This window comes from Rhinatrema bivittatum, chromosome 3 (genome assembly GCF_901001135.1).
Source record: "Rhinatrema bivittatum chromosome 3, aRhiBiv1.1, whole genome shotgun sequence".
In the NCBI taxonomy this organism is placed as follows: Eukaryota; Metazoa; Chordata; class Amphibia; order Gymnophiona; family Rhinatrematidae; genus Rhinatrema; species Rhinatrema bivittatum.
In genome coordinates this window covers 135,405,306-135,424,630 of record NC_042617.1, presented here as the reverse complement: position 1 = coordinate 135,424,630, position 19,325 = coordinate 135,405,306, and the positions used below count along the sequence as shown (strand labels likewise).

The following is a 19,325-nucleotide window of genomic DNA, read 5'->3' as shown; positions in this document are numbered from 1 at the left end:
AATCTTCACGAATGGACGCATCCATAGGTGTCCCCCAGGGCTCCTCACTGTCACCTACACTCTTTAACATTTATCTTTTACCTATCTGCCAACTCCTCTCCAACCTTAACCTCAAACATTTCCTCTACGCCGACGACATCCAGATCGTGATACCCATTAAAGAATCTTACACAAAAACATTGGTTCACTGGGAAAACTGTCTCTTCGAAATTAAACATCTCCTGGCTAACCTAAACCTAGTTTTAAACTCCTCTAAAACAGAACTGCTTCTCATCTCCCCAGATAATAATGCCATCTCTAATCCTCCAACTATCCCAACTACTACACAGGTGAGAGATCTAGGAGTATTAATTGATAACCGGATGAACCTTAAAGCTTACATCAACAGAACCACCAAGGACTGTTTCCACAAACTCCAAGTTCTGAAAAGAATTAGACCACTCTTCCACACTCAGGACTTCAGAACCATTCTACAAGCTATCATTTTTTCTAAGATCGATTACTGTAACTCTATCCTTCTGGGCCTACCTTCCTCCTATACTAGACCCCTCCAGATGTTACAAAACGCTGCGGCAAGATTACTGACAAACTCCAGGAGGAGGGACCATATATCTCCAATCCTAAAAGATCTCCACTGGTTGCCTGTTCACTTTAGAATCCTCTACAAATCTCTTTCCATAATATACAAAACCATCCATCAACACACCCCACTCGACTTACAAGTCCCATTCCAAATTTATAACTCCTCCAGACCAACAAGAGACACACTCAGAGGATCTCTTCAAGTGCCCCCAGCCAAAACTACCAAACACATTACCTTGAGAGATCGGGCCTTTTCAACAGCCGGCCCCCTTCTATGGAACTCCATCCCACCGGACCTTAGACAGGAGCCCAGCCTCCCAACCTTCAGGAAGAGACTTAAGACCTGGCTGTTTAAAAAAGCTTTCCCGGACACCGATTAATTCTATTCAGCCAGATTCTACCACTTCCACATGTAAAAATGTCATTACTAATGTAAATACCTATACCTAATGTTATTCTCTTTCTTTTCTTCTCTCCTCCCAGTTCTATTACCTTGTTATTTGTAACTGCTTCCTTCTACACAAATAGGTTATTGAATTGTTTACTGTACACCCCTGTTATATGTAAACCGGCATGATGTGTTTGCAACATGAATGCCGGTATATAAAAATTTTAAATAAATAAATAAAATAAATATCCGCTAGAATTTTTATTGTTTTTATTATTGTTGTACACTAGGGATGTGAATCGTTTTAGGATGATTAAAATTATCGTCCGATAATTTTAATATCGTCTTAAACCGTTATGGAACACAATACAATAGAGATTCTAACGATTTATCGTTATAAATCGTTAGAATCGTGAGCCGGCACATTAAAACCCCCTAAAACCCACCCCCGACCCTTTAAATTAAATCCCCCACCCTCCCGAACCCCCCCCAAATGAGTTAAATAACCTGCGGGTCCAGCGGCGGTCCGGAACGGCAGCGGTCCGGAACGGGCTCCTGCTCCTGAATCTTGTTGTCTTCAGCCGGCGCCATTTTCCAAAATGGCGGCGAAAAATGGCGGCGGCCATAGACGAACACGATTGGACGGCAGGAGGTCCTTCCGGACCCCCGCTGGACTTTTGGCAAGTCTCGTGGGGGTCAGGAGGCCCCCCACAAGCTGGCCAAAAGTTCCTGGAGGTCCAGCGGGGGTCAGGGAGCGATTTCCCGCCGCGAATCGTTTTCGTATGGAAAATGGCGCCGGCCATACGCGTATGGCCGGCGCCATTTTCCGTATGGAAAATGGCGCCGGCAGGAGATCGACTGCAGGAGGTTGTTCAGCGAGGCGCCGGAACCCTCGCTGAACGACCTCCTGCAGTCGATCTCCTGCCGGCGCCATTTTCCGTACGAAAACTATTCGCGGCGGGAAATCGCTCCCTGACCCCCGCTGGACCTCCAGGAACTTTTGGCCAGCTTGTGGGGGGCCTCCTGACCCCCACGAGACTTGCCAAAAGTCCAGCGGGGGTCCGGAAGGCCCTCCTGCCGTCCAATCGTGTTCGTCTATGGCCGCCGCCATTTTTCGGCGCCATTTTGGAAAATGGCGCCGGCTGAAGACAACAAGATTCAGGAGCAGGAGCCCGTTCCGGACCGCTGCCGTTCCGGACCGCCGCTGGACCCGCAGGTTATTTAACTCATTTGGGGGGGGTTCGGGAGGGTGGGGGATTTAATTTAAAGGGTCGGGGGTGGGTTTTAGGGGGTTTTAATGTGCCGGTTTTGCGATTTTTAGATTTTTAGATTTTTCACGATTTTTCACGATTTTTCACGATATTTTACCCCCCCAAACGGCAACAATACGATTCCCTCCCCCTCCCAGCCGAAATCGATCGTTAAGACGATCGAGGACACGATTCACATCCCTACTCTTTACTATTCCTGCCCTGACCCTCCTTCGGACAAGCTCTCGACCCTCTCCTCAATGAGGTAAAACCTGGGTGGTTCCTTCTCCTCAGAACACCTGTGTCTTCTGGGAGTTGGAGTCTAACTCCTATTCTGGCTTGTTTTATTTACTGGATCTCCATCCCAGGTTTCCCTTACAGCCTGACTTAATATAATATAATATAATATCCATCACAACATGCATATGAACATGTTTTTACTTTGACAATTAATCCTTGCTAATTTGTGTATGTTTCACAGCAAAAGCTACAAGCATATAATTTTGCAAATTCAGAAGTATGCACATAGTTCCAAACCTGCCCCATCCCTGCCCCCAGGAATTCCTCCTCATTCTGTGAGTAACAGCACAAAGATAGGGGCCTTCTATGCATAAATTGACCTGCATGTAGCTCAGGCAATTTTCAAAAGCCCATTTCTGTTTGTACCCTTCTAATAACTTTTGTGTTTCATGTCCTACCAACACCACATTTTCAGGACAAATTAGGGGAAATATGAGGACTGATGGGACGGTATTTTAAATTCAGATCCATGCATAGACGAGGACCACAGATGCATGAATTTGTAAATCCCAGATTGTAATTGCCTTTATTATCAAGTGGAATTTCTTGTTTAGAGCTTTCTTTTCAAATTATAGCTATAGATACCTATGGAATGTGTTTGAATTCCCCTTTATACTCCATTTCTCTTGCCAGCACTGCAATGCGGAGTCGCTGTGGGAGTTGGGGTGGGTGGGATCAGCATAGTCCAGCCATGCCAACCAACAGTGCAAACTACAGGCCACAACAAGAAGCAGCTTTATTAACAGCAGTAAAATACAGCAGGTACACAGAATCACAGTTTTTGTCTTTACCTTCTTCAAAGTAAAAAAATGACAAAAGAAATTTACCATTGTGGTAAAGTTATTTTGATTATAAACAGAGCATCTGTTTATGGTCAGGAACTCTGCAGCCACTGTGGCTCCTAGAAAACATTATGACATTGCTTAAACTTTTCCCTAATTAGCAAAATACTTTCTGCTGGAGATAACCAGTACCAACTTACTGGGAGCCAATGTACTCTGCTTTAGCTACCCTGCAACAGCTGAGGTAGAAATTCTTGCCTGAACTCAGACATCTTTTTTTCTGTAACAGCAGGTATCTCTGTCTTGGTACAGTCAAACTCACAAGTTCACATCTATTTTGGGTAATGGTTTAAGACATAGACACTTCCTTCTATGGAGCATGGAACAATTGATAGCTCTTAAGGACATTGTGTGCTAGTAGATTCACCTTTTTTTTTTTTATCACTGATACTGCTTTTCCTTAGCTAGAAATATGTTGGTTTGTCTCATTGCCAAGAATACTCATTCGTACCAGCAGCAGTGTGTATAAATCGAGCAGCTTGATCGCATTGCAAACTGGCAATTTCAATGAGGTGCGTTGGACTTACCGAGGCAGTTTGTTTTAGTCTCAGGCCTGGCTTTCCCAATAGGTACGCTAGGCCTGTGCCTAGGGCAGCAACAATCTGGGGGGGGGGCAGCAACCCACATAAGATTTGCTGTCTCCCAGCTGTGCTAAATCTTTCTTATTAGAGAACAGCCTTCTCCTTCCTGCCGTAGCCCCCCCCCTCCCCCGCAGAGAACTGAAGGGGAAGGTTGAGGCTCAATGATACAGAGCAAAGACAAACTGATGTATTCCCTTTTCCATCCCATCCCCTCCTGGCCTCTACAGTGAACAGGGTGAGGCCACAGTAGACAGCAGGGAGTTCTGCTCCCTAATTCCCTCCCCACCCCTCCTCTTGTTGTTTAGGGACATGAGGGAAAGAGGTAAACCAGAAGCAGAGAAAGCAGAGCCAAAAAAAAAAAAAACCACACCTGTGCTTTATACCTTCTGCTCTATTGTCCCTTGCCGGGTGCAGGGGGAGGAGGCAAGGGGCTTCAGCACCAACAATGCCTAGGGGCGTCAAAATCCTAAATCCATCACTGTTTAATCTGTGGAATAAAACTAACCAGAAACTCCGGAACACCCTTGGAAGATGCTGTAGTTTGATGGCTATCAAGGTAAGATTAGTGATAGAATTATTATTTTTTTAAAGCTCTAAACAAGGCCTTGGCTGATACCTGAATTTCATACACAAAAAAGGGATCTCGAAAACCCTTGCCACATGCCTACCATATAGTCAGAGAAGGTAAGTGAGAGAAATTTTAAAAGACAAACAAATCCCAGAAAGGAACTAAACAGAACTTTTGCATCATAATATACAATTGAAATCTCCTACTGTAGGCAGGGATTATATATTGAATTATGTAAAAAATATCAATGCTGTTATGGAATTCTAATGCACAGGCTTATAATAGATTAAACCCAAATAATTAAGTTCCTTATTTGAGTATGATTTAGCTAATATTTTCTTCTCGGCTCACGATTTATATCAGTGAGGTAATGGAAGTGGCATAGCAAGTTTGTGCAGCTTTGAACAGATCAATGTCTTTTGTAAATGCAATTTATCTGAATCTGTCTCTAAGGGAGCAATTTTTAAACCCCAAGAATAGTTTGCAGGGCCACAGATAATATAAATAAACTAACCAACTAACTAAATATGTACCTGCAGATATGCAGACAGCTAAATGTCAAAGGAAAACACCCAATAGAGTTTCCCTTTTAAAATTCGGACTGGCAGGGACTACGGGTACAAATGTGGGCACCTGCAGACTTTTAACCTGCATTACAGGCATGCGCAGAAAAGTATGGGCAGGAATTTCTACCTGAAATCCCCACTCGCCTTCCTCCACTCGCACCCCACCCATTTCCCCTTGGCTAAAACTAATCACATTATGGAATTTGCCAGCTAGTTTCCTTCACTGAAGGGAGGGCAGTTTTCAACTTGGGGAATTTAACCAGTAAACTTCTTTCTTACCCAGGCAAATTGTCCTCTCCATGCTCCCTTTCTGACCTGTTAACCGTATAAATTGTTGAAGGTTAGAATTTGTTATTCATATGTAACCCCACCTTGGAAGGCATGTCAGACGCTGGTGGGGCTATAACCTTATTTATAGTTCTTTGGGGCAAGCTTTTCTCATGGACTCCTTCCCCAGAGCAGGAGAGGGACTCCTTCCCCTGGGAGAGGGATACCTGTACTCACTGTGTGCTGTGTGCTCAAATAGCCATTCTGGAACCACTTTTCTTAGTGTTCAGCATTCAAGTCTTTACTGTTCAAACACTGATGATAAATTGCACAATAACTTAAACTGCAGCACCAGAGAATTCTCTTGTTTTCTTCTCTCTCTCAGTCTCTTTGCCTCTGTCTGTGCAGAACTCATATACTAGGGCCAGAGAAACATCCACCTTCTAGGGCTTGGTTAAGTGGAGTTCCAGGTGAGCAGGGTCTCATTAAGAAGGTTGAAAACCCCTTCCAGTCTGGCAAAGATAGTAAATAGTCTATAGCACAGAGAGTAAATCTTTTCTCTCTCTCTCACTCCCCCCAGGACTTGAAAACACCAGATGGGTGTCCTCAGTGATTGATGGTTTCTCTTACTCACAGTTAGTAAATATTCATTGGTTCTTACCCATTTTCTTTATCTCTTCTTTCTGGATCCCTAATGAGAGGGATCCCCTTGAAGCAAGCAGCTTTCCCTGCTTCAAACAGGAAGGAAGGGGCAGCCAAAACTTCCTTCTGGGTCTTCTTTCTCTTCTTTCCCTGCAGTGGAAGCTGATGCTTGAGTTTCTCCTTGCAGCAGGTCACTGGCACCTCCATCCTCATTGAGGACATGGATGGCAGGTCTTACCTAACCTGTACAGCCCCAGTCACAGGGTTCCCCCTGCCCTGGGTCCAGGAGGTGTACAGGCTTTTACAAGGCTCCTGCCACTAAAAATCTTAAAAAGGAAAAATATGCCAAGAGGGAAAATCCTAACCAGCCCAGCTAGTGGACAGGATAAGGAAAACCCTCCCGACCCTGGTCAGTATCCCCAGGTAGGGATGTGCAGGGGATAACAATTTCTTTTTCTTATTCGCTTCATTTTTGGGAGGTTTTATCCCCAGGAATTTCGGTTCATGGATTACTTGATTTGTTTCATTCATGTGAAGAAGACAAGTCACGCAATAAAAATAAAAGGCCAAAAAACAAAACCCCCGGCCTTCATCGGATACCCGATGGATCAGGTAAGTTTTTTTTTTTTTTTAACTTTCAGGGGTCTTGGCCAAGATCCTGGCATCAGTACATACCTCTGCCAAGACTTCATTGTCACACTCTGGCCTAGGCTATGGCCCCTGCTTTGGGCCTAGACCAAGGCACTGGCATCACACTCTGGCAGAGGCCTTGGCTCCTGCATTGGGCCTCTACCTGTGCCCTAGGTGAGGCCCCAGATTCAGGCCTAGGTTTAGGCCCGATGCATTAGTTTAAAACTAAATAATAGAATAAGGTTCGTTTGATTTGGGAGACCTCCGGTTTGGTTTGTGGCCCTTCTGAATGAAACAAATTAGCCTTATTCCTCGCATTTTGCACTTTCGTTTTAAACAAATGCACATTCCTATCTCCAGGCAGGGTTTGCCTGGCTCCTCTGACTGGGCCTGAAAAACAATGCAAGCAAAACCTCCTCTCTACCTCCTAATTCTGAGCAAACCATAAAGGACTGCCTCCCGATCTCTCTGCAGACAGCTGCTATACAGAATCTCAGGGGGGTGGCCATTCCAAATCCCCTCAAAGGGAGGGGCTGCATTTGAATGGTAACCATCCCATTCACTAATCTGTTCTAGCTGAACTAAGAATATCATACCTATAAGGGAGCCCGGACCGACGTGCCACAAATGCGCAGTAGAGAGCAGCTCTACTGCGCATGCGAGCACGTCGGCCAGAGCAGAGCGTGCCCCCCCCCCCAAAAAAAAAGCGCCTGCTCCTTAGGAGCAGGAGCAGCGGCGGCAGCAGGAGCGACGAGCAGGAGGAGCAGGAGCGGCAACGGCGACAAGCAGGAGCGGCGGCGCGCGTGCGAGGGAGGGAGGGAGGAGTAGTAGCGGCGGCATGCGCGCGCGAGGGAGGGAGGGAGGAGCAGTAGCGGCGGCGACGCGCGCGCGAGGGAGGGACACCCCCCTGTCTGCCGGTTGTGATCAGCTGAAAGGGGAGGGAGGAGGAGAGAGGGAGGAGAGAGTGAGGGGAGGGGAGGGAGGAGAGGGAAAATAGAGGGGGGAGGTGGGAGGGAGGAGAGAGTGAGGTGGGTGGAGGTGAGAGGGAGGAGAGAGTGAGGTGGGGGGAGGTGAGAGGGAGGAGAGAGTGAGGTGAGGGGAGGAGAGGGAGAATAGAGGGGGGAGGTGAGAGGAAGGGGGGGAGGAGAGAGTGAGGTGGGGGGAGGGGGGAGGAAGTGGGAAGGAAATAGACCGAAATTTTTTTTTTAAATGAAGCCCGTTGTTACGGGCTTAACGGCTAGTAATATAAGATTTGCCATTATCAGACCAAGGTCCATCAAGCCCAGTATCCTGTCTCCAACAGTGGCCAATCTAATTCACAAATACCTGGCAAGTACCCAAACATTAAATAGATCCCAGGCTACTAATGTCGGCATCAAGCAGTGACTATTCCCTATTGATTAATAGCAGTTAATAGACTTCTCCAGGAACTTATCTAAATCTTTTTTAAAGCCAACTACACTAGCTGCCTTAACCACATCCTCTGGCAACAAATTCTAGAGCTTAATTGTGCACTGACTGAAAAAGAATGTTCTCCAATTTGTTTAAAATGGGCTTCTTGCTAACTTCATGAAGTGCCCCCTAGTCCTTGTATTATCCAAAAAATAACCGTTTCACATTTATCTGTTCAAGTCCTTTCATGATTCTGTAAACCGCTAACATATCTCTCCTCAGCTATCTCTTCTCTAAACTGAATAGCCCTAAACTCTTTAGCCTTTCCTCATAGGGGAGCTGTTCCATATGCTTTACCATTTTGGTTGCCCTTCTCTGTACTTTCTCCAGTGCAACCATATCTTTCCAAGATGCAGCGACCAGAATTGCACATAGTATTCAAGGTGTGGACTAACCATTAAGCGATACAGAGGTATTATGACATCCTCCTTTTAATTTGCCATTCCCTTCCTAATAATTCCTAACATTGTTTACTTTTTTGACTACCACAGCACACTGAGCCAACGATTTCAATATGTCAACTATGAGGCTCAGATCTTTTTCCTGGGTGGTAACTCCTATAATGGAACCTAACATCATTAGCTGCAGCATGGGTTATTTTTCTCTATATGCATCACCTTGCACTTCTCCACATTATATTTAATTTGCCATATGGATGCCCAATCTTCCAGTCTCGCAAGGTCCTCCTGCAATATATCACAATCCACTTGTGATTTAACTACTACGAATAATTTTGTGTCATCTGTAAATTTGATCACCTCACCTTCATACCTCTTTTCATATCATTTATAAATATACTAAAAAGCACTGGTCCACGTACAGATCCCTAAGGTACTTTTTCCACTATGAAAACAGACCATTTAATCCTACTCTCTGTTTCTTGTCTTTTAACCAGTTTGCAATCCACAAAAGGATATCTCCTCCTATCCCATGACTTTTGGTTTTCTTAGAAGCCTCCTAGGAGGGACTTTATCAAATGTCTTCTGAGAATCTAAATATATCACATCTACAGGTTTACGTTTGTCCACATACTTATTCACCCCTTAAAATACATTTTTCAAATTGGTGAGGCAAGACTTCCCTTGGGTAAATCCATGCTGGTTGTGTCACATTAAATTGTGTCTATTATTTATAATAGTTTCCATGATTTTTCCCAGCACTGAAATCAGGCTTACCGGTCTATAGTTTCCCGGATCACCTCTGGAGCCCTTTTTATATATCGGGGTTACATTGGCCACCTTCCAGTCTTCAGGTACAATGGATGATTTAATGATAGCTTACAAATACTTGAAATAGGTCTGAAAATTCATTTTTTAGTTCTTTCAGAACCCTGGGATGAATACCATCTGGTTCAGGTGATTTGCTACTCTTCAGTTTGTCACTCTGGCCTACTACATCTTCCAAGTTCACCGTGATTTAGGTCAGTTCATCTGAATCATCATACTTGAAAAACATCTCCAGAACAGGTTTCTCCCCAACATCCTCCTCAGTAAACACAAAAGCAAAGAAGTGAGTCTTTCCTCGTTCACCTTATCTTCCCTAAGTGCCCCTTTAACCCCGGCCTTAATTGTCTATTACACATAATTGAATCTGTAGTAATACTTATTGGGGTCAATTTTCAAACTGTCTGTTATAGGGCAAAGTCCACATGTACTTTTTAACCGTGGGCTTTGCATCAAATCTTAAAATGCATGAGTAATTTCTCTTTGAAAATTGCTACGGATACAAAGTATATGCATATCAATGCACCTGTTTTGTGTATGGATGGAATTTTGCTCAAAAATCCACGAATCAATTTTAAAATGCAATCTGTTTGCACACTTTTCTTCCCTTATCCTAAACATTCTCCCAAGAATGCTGCTGTCAGCAGAGCTAAAAGTGTACCCATTGTGGAACAAGGGTGCGAACTTTTAGCTCCATTGAGGATGGGAAATTTTCAGATAGTTGATTTATATTAGTAAAAATGCCTTTTACCCATGGAAATCAATTTGAAGGTTGCCCTCCCCATTCAGAAAATAATTTGACCATGCTATAGAATGGTTAGTGAAAACTGGGGAGATGTTTTTTTTTTAACACAAAGAGCCATGCTGTACAGGCTAAATGGTAAACCATTGCTTTGATAAATTCTAGGCATACCTGTTAAAATAAATTGCAGATTACAATGTTTAGTGTGAGATCTAACAGAAAGAGTGATAGAGTCATTTGTGACAGTTTATACTTCATCGTCTTGCAGGTGAAGAGGCACACCACGACTTGGACAGCCCAGGCTCTAGTGGTCTGGCAAGGCTTAGGCACAATCCTATAGTGCTGGCTAAAGGTCCTAAGGCAGCAAGTGAGTCAGAAGAGGAGGGGTGATGGGATCCTATAGATGCCAGGCATGAGCAGAACACAGATGAAGAAAGAGATGAGGAACAGAAGGAGGCACTGTAGGAGGACAAATCCAAACCCACATATAGCAAAATTCATTCTCTGGATCTCTTTGTGCATGGTGTAGGCACTGAGAAAATATGTATAGGAGAGGAAGGGCAAAGTTATTCACCAGGTACAGATGAGCAGTTGCCTATGACTTATGCAGAGAGCCACATGCTTGTACAAAGTGATCCATTAGCTGACCTCTTTTTTAGATTATATTAGGAAATGCAAGGCATAAAGGAAGTTAATGTTTGGGTACTTGCCAGGTACTTCTGGCTTGGATTGGCCACTGTTGGAAACAGGATACTGGGCTTGATAGATCCTTGGTCTAATCCACTATAGCATTTCTAATGTTCTAAGTGCTGCAAGAGAAATTACAAGGAATTGAACAGGTGCTGAGGGAGAAATGGATGTCATTAGTAATGTTTTGAGGAAATGCTTCAGCAGATGCTTCTATGCCAGCCAGAGCCAGCATGGACCACCCCCTGGCAGCCACAGGTCCCTTGGATTCTGACTCCCTCTAGAGTTACACTATTGTCCCTAGCTATTGTTCCACCACTAAGGTTTGAAGCTTCCCCTGCATGCCCAACACCTCCAAGGATGTCTTCTCCTACTGTGACCAAGGATTCCTTCTCCTTCCCCAGTGGACACACAGGTGTCTTCAAGTCTACCTGTTTCTGCATTCTGTGGAATGCCCTCGTTTTTCACACCATTTGATAAGGTGCACCACACCAAAGCTTCCAGTCTATCTTCCTCTGAACCCCCAAACCAAAGCTCTCAGGAGCTCTCTTGCCTCCGGTGACGTCATTTAGCTCTCTCCCTTTGCCACAGTCTTCTTCCATGGCCTCTGAGAGCACACTCTGCATTGATCGAAAACCCTTTTGTAGAAGCACAAGACTAGCCCAGTTGAAGATACCAGAGGACCCCCCACCCAAGATGGCATTCCAGAAAAAAGTTTGTATGTCTAATACACAAACATCTCCATGAACTTCTTAATAAATGCACATTCTCATTGAAATTATTTTTTTGTATCACAGTGTTCCTTTTATAGACAGTCTTGTGGTAAGTTTGGTGCTCTGTGTTCATCATTTGCCTCTTCCTTTTCTTCATCATTGGGCACTGTAATATGAGCATCATCCCTCTCTAGAGACGGCATGCCTCTGGTTTTGATTAGGTTATGGAGCATGTAGCAAGCTAAAAAGCTGTCGCAGAGCTTCATAGGCTTGTAGAGAAAGCATCTCCCGGATTTGTCCAGACAGTAGAAATATTTTTTTGATTAGGCCAAATGTTCTGTCAATGGCTACCCTAGTCTGCCTGTGGATCCAGTTGCAGTTTTCAACTGCCACAACTTCTGGATTTGCCTGAAGGAACATGAGCTAGGTATTTAATAGATATCCCATATCACCTGTTGGGGAGAAGGCAGAGAAGAGGAGAGTGAGATATTCAAAGCAGGTTTGCTGTAAGTTGGCCTGCGGGAGAGGCTGGAGCAGGCCTCCTGGGACTAAGCAGTAAAACCACCTAGAGAGGGAGAGAAAAGGGCAGAGGTTAGTTTCAGAGCAGTCTTAGTGAGAGCAGCATACATACCTAAAAGCCAGTCCCGTGTGATGTGGCAAGCTTGGAAGCGATCCTGATTGTGAGAGGATTTAGTCATTGTGACAGGACCCTGGAAACCTGAGCACTATGTGCATGATGATCCTCTTGACAATGCAGACCACTTACATGTCGAGGGAATGGGTGCTCTTGTGGAATGTGACTTTGTTGCCTGCAGGTGACCTTATAACCACATGTGTGCAATTGATAGCCCCCAGTACAAAGGGGAAACATGCAATTTGGTAAAATAAGTCATAATTTGGGGTAATTGCTGTCTTCTGCATGGGAAAGAAATATACTGATGTGTTTTTCTGAAAACTGCTGCCAGAAACATCTATAAATGGGGAGGTGGCTGACTGGCTTATTCCAGCTGTGACTCCTAGAGGTATATGGAAAGTGCCAGTGGCAAAAAAGGCCAGGACCTGAGTGACCTTGAGGTGTACTGGCAAGACATGGACTCTGAATGGAAGAGCCCAGGTCTTGCTTTAACTGTTGGTATAGGTATAGTATGGTTTCTTTGTTTAAAATGCACCTGCACAAGACTTGCAGCTCAAGTCAAATCCAAACACAGCAACCTTGTACTGTATATTCTCTCTAGGGGGTGCCTCCTCCGCCTCCTCCACTGTTCTTGCTCCCTCAAATGTTTCTTCCTGAGTATCCACAAGTTTATGCTACTCATTTTTTCTGTCACTTCACCATCATACCCAACTCCCCACTCACATTCACAAACAGACACAGACCCCAGTCATCCTCAGACTGCCCCACTCTCTCTCTCTCTCTCTCTTTCTCACACACACACACACATACACAGAGTCTGCCTCATTTACACATTTTCACTCTCCCAAACATTCACGCAGACACACTTTCGGAAATCCAGTCACATCCACTGATATGCCCACCCCCACAAAAAAAACCCCCAAAAAACAATGGAAGCAAAGGTTGCATCAGACACAAAGACAGATGCCTGTTATTATTTGTGATAGTTGTGGGTGGATCCTTGGGCCGGTGGCAGATGACCACGCCCCCGGGGGAAGATCCCGAGAGGGACCACAGGACAGGCTCAGAATTGGGAGACAGACACACACAAGTTCTTTTATTAAACAGCTTTTATGAATCATCAGAGGTGGCAGTAGTGAGCTGGAAGAGCCCAGCTGGGCTGTAGTCCCTCAGGCACTGGAACAGCGATCCCAGGAAGGCTGAGCTGTAGAGAAACTGAGATAGTGAGTAGGCAGAATATGCAGAGTTCAGGAACAGAACCTTGATGGTAACACTCACACAATAGTCTCTTAGAACAGCCCAGGAGCTGGAATGAAGTAGGCCCTCAAGGAGCGAGTACCTGGTTCCAGGGAAAACTCTGAGAGAGAGATGGTAACACACTGATGTTGTAGGCAGCAGTGACTTCCTGGCAGAAGTTATATTCAGTAGCAGGTCCTGGCAGAAGTTATATTCGGAAGTGGACCCTCGAGGAGTGAGTACTGGTTCCAGACTATGACCTGAAAAGTAAAAGAGAGAGTGAGGCCCCCGAGGAGCGGGTACCCCTGGTAAAGTCAGAGGAGGCAGAGTAGCAAGGTATACAGAGAGTGAATCTCATCCGCAGCGATACCTGGAGGCAGCTAGGTAGTAACCTGTAGTAACCTTTAGTAACCTTTGCTAACTCTATTAGTTAGCGAAATGAAAGACCTTTAAATATCCGAATATGATGACGTCATCTCAGAGGGACGCCCCTGAGGTTCGCGCCATTGCTGGTACTAGAGTCGGGGCCGCGCCGCGCGCACGCCCCTAGGTCTCCAGAAAACATGGTGGAAGGCAGCATCTAGCCGCGGCATCTAGCCGCGGCTAGATGCTGCCTTCCACCATGTTTGACTGCCGCGGCATCTAGCCGCGGCAGTCAAACTTCCATCAACCACGGAGGGAGTCGCCAAAGAGGTAAGGAGGGCAGAGTGAAGGCGTCGGGCAGCGACAGTCGCAACAATGCCAACATAAAATAACATGACGCAAAATAAACACAATGAGCAAGGTCAACAATTTCACATTTAGCATCCCACATACTCTCTCTATACTCCTAGCTGCCCTTACCACTCATCACCAGCAGCTGGCATGCCAAACACCTGGTCCAAAAAGACAATGAGGGCTTGAATTTTGAATGTTAAATATTATGTGTAAAAGCATGCACATGCTTGATGATGTACACACCTACGTTTGTTATAATATACAAGTATGTGTGAATGTCGAAGTCATGCTGTGACACACCCCAAAAACACCCACTTTATATGCACTTACTTTTCTACACAATCATGTGAGTTCAGGTGTACTCTCCATGTTCTGAAAATTGAACCTACACATGTTAAATGTATGTGCATACAAGGTATTTTGCATATGAAACCCCTTCGAAAATTCACTCTTAACTTTTTAAAATAAAAAAGCAAGCATGTGAGTTCCAATTCTACCCCATCTCTGCTTTCCAGAATGTGTCTCTGCAGGTCATGTAAAAGTACTTATGTAACTGGGTTCTGCATTTACTTTTGCTTTTACAGAGCCTCTATTTATTTTGAAAGAGCCATTTCCACCCATAAAACGTAGTTTTATGCGCATGTAGCAAGCTACTATAAACAAGGTTCCTGCCCCCATGAGCACATAATGTGTTCTAGCCTTACGATGTGGACTGAGCTGCATCTGGATCAGAGTGATGTCTTTTGGACCTGTCAAAAAGGGGTTTTTAATCCTGCAGAGACTGCAAGCCACTGCAGCCAAGGTAAAAATGCTTCAAAAACCTCTATGTGCTCTCATTTATTTATTTATTTAATTTATTTATTAACTTTTATTTACCGACATTCGTGAAGCACATCATGCCGGTTTACAAAGAACTCAGGCGGGAAATACAATGAAACAATATAACAATATAACAATAACACATTAATAACAGCACCAAAAATCAGAATACAAAGAGGGCCAAAGGAGCAATGATAACGGGGGGAGGAAGGGGGAGGGGGCGGTGGGGGAGGATAGGCAGGGGGCAGGGTATGGGGAGGGAGGGAGGGTAGGGGTAGGGGGCATGGGAAAGGGGGGATGGGGAGCGGGAGGGGAAAAAGGCATAGCTAGATGAAGTATATTAAAAAAAAAAACCCCAACAGAAATAAATATAAATAAAAGGGGGAGACTATGTACAGTTGAAGAATGTACAGGTACTATTAACTTAGGTAGTCCTCATGTGAATGACAACTGTTCTGCAAGAACCAGCATACAGCACTCACAGTGTTAACAAGTTGGGAAAAGAGGTGAACTCTTTAGCCTGCTCAGAGAATAGTAGTACATAGCCAGCAGAGAAGGAAGCCAAAGGAATGCTGGGAGACCATTTGAGGTAGAAAAGGTGCACTTTGGCTGACTCTGCCTGTGTGTGCAGGGTGGGGAACAGACAGGCATTGGAGCCAGGAAAAGAGGATTGCATCTGGCAGCACTGCAATCAGTTCTTCTCAGGAAGAGCTAATTATCGAGAGGGACAGACAGAAGTCTGTGTTCTGAGGAAATAAAGAAACAGACAGCTGATCTTGCTTCATAGCCAAGTTGCATGTAAAATCTCAACAAGGGACAGAGGAGCCAAGAGCTGAGAGACTGAGAGATATCCTTTACAGAGATATCCAGGCCCAGGAGCACATGGCTGCATCACCCTCCTAAGAGAATGAGTTAAATAATCTAAAGTTTGCACAGAGAGTATTTTAGCAAAGGAGGGCAAAGGTTTATTTCCTTGCCTATGTCCTCAAATTCAGTATCTCATCTTAACTGCTTCAGCCTTTCAGTTGAAGTCGAGTTTTCTGGGAAAGAAACTGGTGGGCCATGTTTTTTCTGTAAGAGACTGAAACCAAGTCATCTTTCTCTTTAGTACCAAGTAAACTATTTGGGGTAGCTACCCAGGAGAGAGAGACCTTCCACACACTGCAGTGCTCATCTATTTGATTCGTCATCTAGCCAGCTCCATCAAGATTCTTGATTGTTTTTCTCCACACAATTTTGTGTTTGGGACAGGGTGCACCCTTTACAAACTAGTGACACTGGGGTGGATTTGTTTCTTCACCCCCTTTTTGAGTTCTCAGGGATAAAGACAATTTTTGACAGCTGTGTACTTCTTGCTTTCCCCCACAATCTTTCTCTATTAGCGTTCCTTATTTTTTACCATCCATGTTGGTTGCCCTGGTTGACTATAGGTGGGCCTGCGCCGCATGGCCAGAGCCCACCCTTAACCAAAACGCCGGACATGCACGGGGGCGGCGTCCCGGCGGGAGGGGGGGATCGAGGGCATGGCGACATGCCATCGGGCCTCCCCACTAGGGATGTGAATCGGTACCAGACTCGTTTCCGGTATCGGGTTCGGGTAAAAACTGCGGGAAATCTTCGTTCCTGCGGTTTTTACCCGTTTAAATCGGCTGTGTCGTGCCGAAAAAAAAACAAAACACCCCGACCATTTAAATTTATTTCTTTCTAATCCCCCACCCTCCCGACCCCCCCCCCCCCCCCCAAAAAAAAAAAAAAGTTTTTTTAAGTACCTGGTGGTCCAGCGGGGGTCCCGGGAGCGATCTCCTGCTCTCGGGCCGCCGGCTGCCAGTAAACAAAATGGCGCCGACGGCCCTTTGCCCTTAGTATGTAACATGGTATCCATGCCATTGGCCGGCCCCTGTCACATAGTAGGAGTAATGGATGGCCGGTGCCATCTTTAAAAATGGCGCAGGCCAACCAATCATCAGAAAAACAATTCACATCCCTACTCCCCACTACTCTGCATATGGGAGCAGGCTGTGGGACGTGCCTAGGGACCTCTCCTTCCGGCGGCACGTAGGGAGAGCACCGGCGGTGCAGGCCTATGACATCATCGGCCCTTTAAAGGGCCGCGACAGAGGTCAGGAACCCCCTTTTTCCCGACATGCACCGGCAACCTATCCAGTGTTACTTTTACATTGCTTGATATAAAATAAGAAAAGTGCAAGTTTATATTATATGTCACTACAGTACTTTTTGCATCTAATGTTCTGGTTGGATCTACTGTCTACCTACACAATACTAGTATTACTAGTAATACTGTTTTATTCTGGTGTGATGCTTTTATCTGGTCTGTGGTGCCACAAGTGAGAGATTGTTTTGGAAGGGCACAGAATTGTGGTATCGGGATGACTGGGATTCTGACTCATCCCCTACTCAGGCTACAAAACTGAAGATAAATCATATTAGTAAATATAATTTCCCACCCTAAGCATGGAATAATTCATAGTCTGGACCAAGGGGGGAGCCACACGCACAAATATCTTTCAAAATGAGACCCAAAAGCTCTTGAGGTAATGGCCTGGCATGTTAAAAGTGTCCCCATACTTTTCACCTGCGGTATGTGCAGGCAGATGGCTGTGGGGACAAAATAACATGCATTATTTTGGAATTCCCATGCATGTATGCTGTTTTCATTCCCTGATTAAAACATGTACACAAGAACACCTTCTTCTAATGCACCTAAAATTGTGTTTTTTATAGCAAATTACATGTATGTATAGCCACATTTGGATAGGGCAATTTTTCAGGCAGATCATTTAATCTAGGTACTTATCTACTTGGGTAAATGCCTTTCAAAGTTACCCTTATAATGTTTAGTTTTAAGCAATTGGGCATAGAAACTGAAGGCACAGGTTTTGTGATAAGATGCCTAACCTAGACAGAGCTTGGTAGCATGGAGACTCTTAAATAAGGCTGCAAAAATCATGGTTTTATGATACAAGCTCATAAATATAGTGCTTATTGCATGTTTGCATTTTTATTGTAATAAAAGCTATTCTTGTTAATTGCACCATTGGCGGGGATGTTTCAGATGCTTGAATTTATAGTGCCATGGAAAATTGCCTACTGAATGCTTCTAGATGAATAACTAAATTTTTTTTATGGTAGACTGTCAGATACTTGATTTTACTTTCAGTAGTTGCAGTAATATTAAAAGAGCTCATCAAGCATATGGGAAAAATCAAGATATTTGATCTCTCCATAGAGCATGGTAATAATCAATAATCTCTAAACTGATGCTTGAATTATGTTTATTGTCACATTATTCCCCTAGAGGATCATATTCAGAGCCACTTAGCCGGATAATTTGGGATTTTTCTAAGTGGTGTCATAATGAAGTAAGTTATGATATTATGAATGTTCTATTTGTAAACCGCCTAGACGGATAGACTCCTACCCCATGGTGCGGTATATAAAAACTTTTAAATAAATAAATAAAATAAAAATGTTAATATTCAACTGTGTTAGTGGCCGCCATTTAACCCTATAAATATTTTTCCAGCTAAATAATTAGCCAGCTAAGTGGAAGATGGGACAGGGGTGTACTGGGGCAGATCTACTTATTTGACTAACTTAGCTGTAGCAGATCTAAAGTTAGCTAGATAAAAGTATCCTGCTATTAAATAACTAGATATATTCAGGAGAGTGGCAGCGCTGCTGAATATCCTGGTCAAGTTTGCCAGATATGTTTATCCAGCTAACTTAGCCAGATAGTGGCTGAATATGGATCTCCTAATGCATATCCATAAAGTGATAGAAACAATTAAATAAGCGTATAATCTTAGAATAGAAATAAAAGAGGGAATTTGGTGCTATTCAAAGACAATTTTCCATCCTTCAGTATTGAGTAAAGATCTAGTCTATTGTTACTGATAAGTAGCAAATATAAAATAGATAAGTTAACATAAACTTTTACTGTCAAGAAAATAAAAGTGGGTTCATGCATGGTAATTATTATAATTTTTTCCATTAAATGTATATCACTAATACAGCAAGACAGAAAGATAAATATATACTCTTAATTCTTTTTCAGACAAGCATATTTTTACTTTACTATTTTCAATTCATTAGAGGTCAATCTACTATAGTAGGCTTATATAAAAAAAACCATTTAGAAATCCATATTCAAACGGTTTATCCAGCTAAGTTTGGGACTTAGAAGCAACGAATCACATTTTTTTTTATTTCCCTCTATGTTCACTGCCTCCAACTTATCTAGTCAAGCCATTAAACAGATAAAATCTTAGCTGGATAAATTGGAGGTATTCCAAGGGTGTTCTGGGGTGGTACTGACTTAGCCATCTAACTTAGCCAAATGACACCAATATTCTGCAGTATATGGCTAAGGGGGTCATTCATCAAATCATGATATGGCCTTATCGCGTGTATTACCGTGGTAGTACAGAAGGTGACTACCACATTGCACTTTAAATATTTCAATTTG

The 19,325-nt window shown here is 43.9% G+C and overlaps 1 long non-coding RNA gene across 1 annotated transcript in view; it reads left to right on the top strand.

Moving 5' to 3' along the window:
- The first annotated feature begins 4,335 nt into the window (after positions 1–4,335).
- LOC115087058 overlaps positions 4,336–19,325 on the top strand; it is a 123,026-nt gene continuing 108,036 nt past the window's right edge. The window contains exon 1 of the long non-coding RNA XR_003855413.1: positions 4,336–4,499. This is a non-coding gene — a long non-coding RNA (uncharacterized LOC115087058). The remainder of the gene's footprint in view (positions 4,500–19,325) is intronic.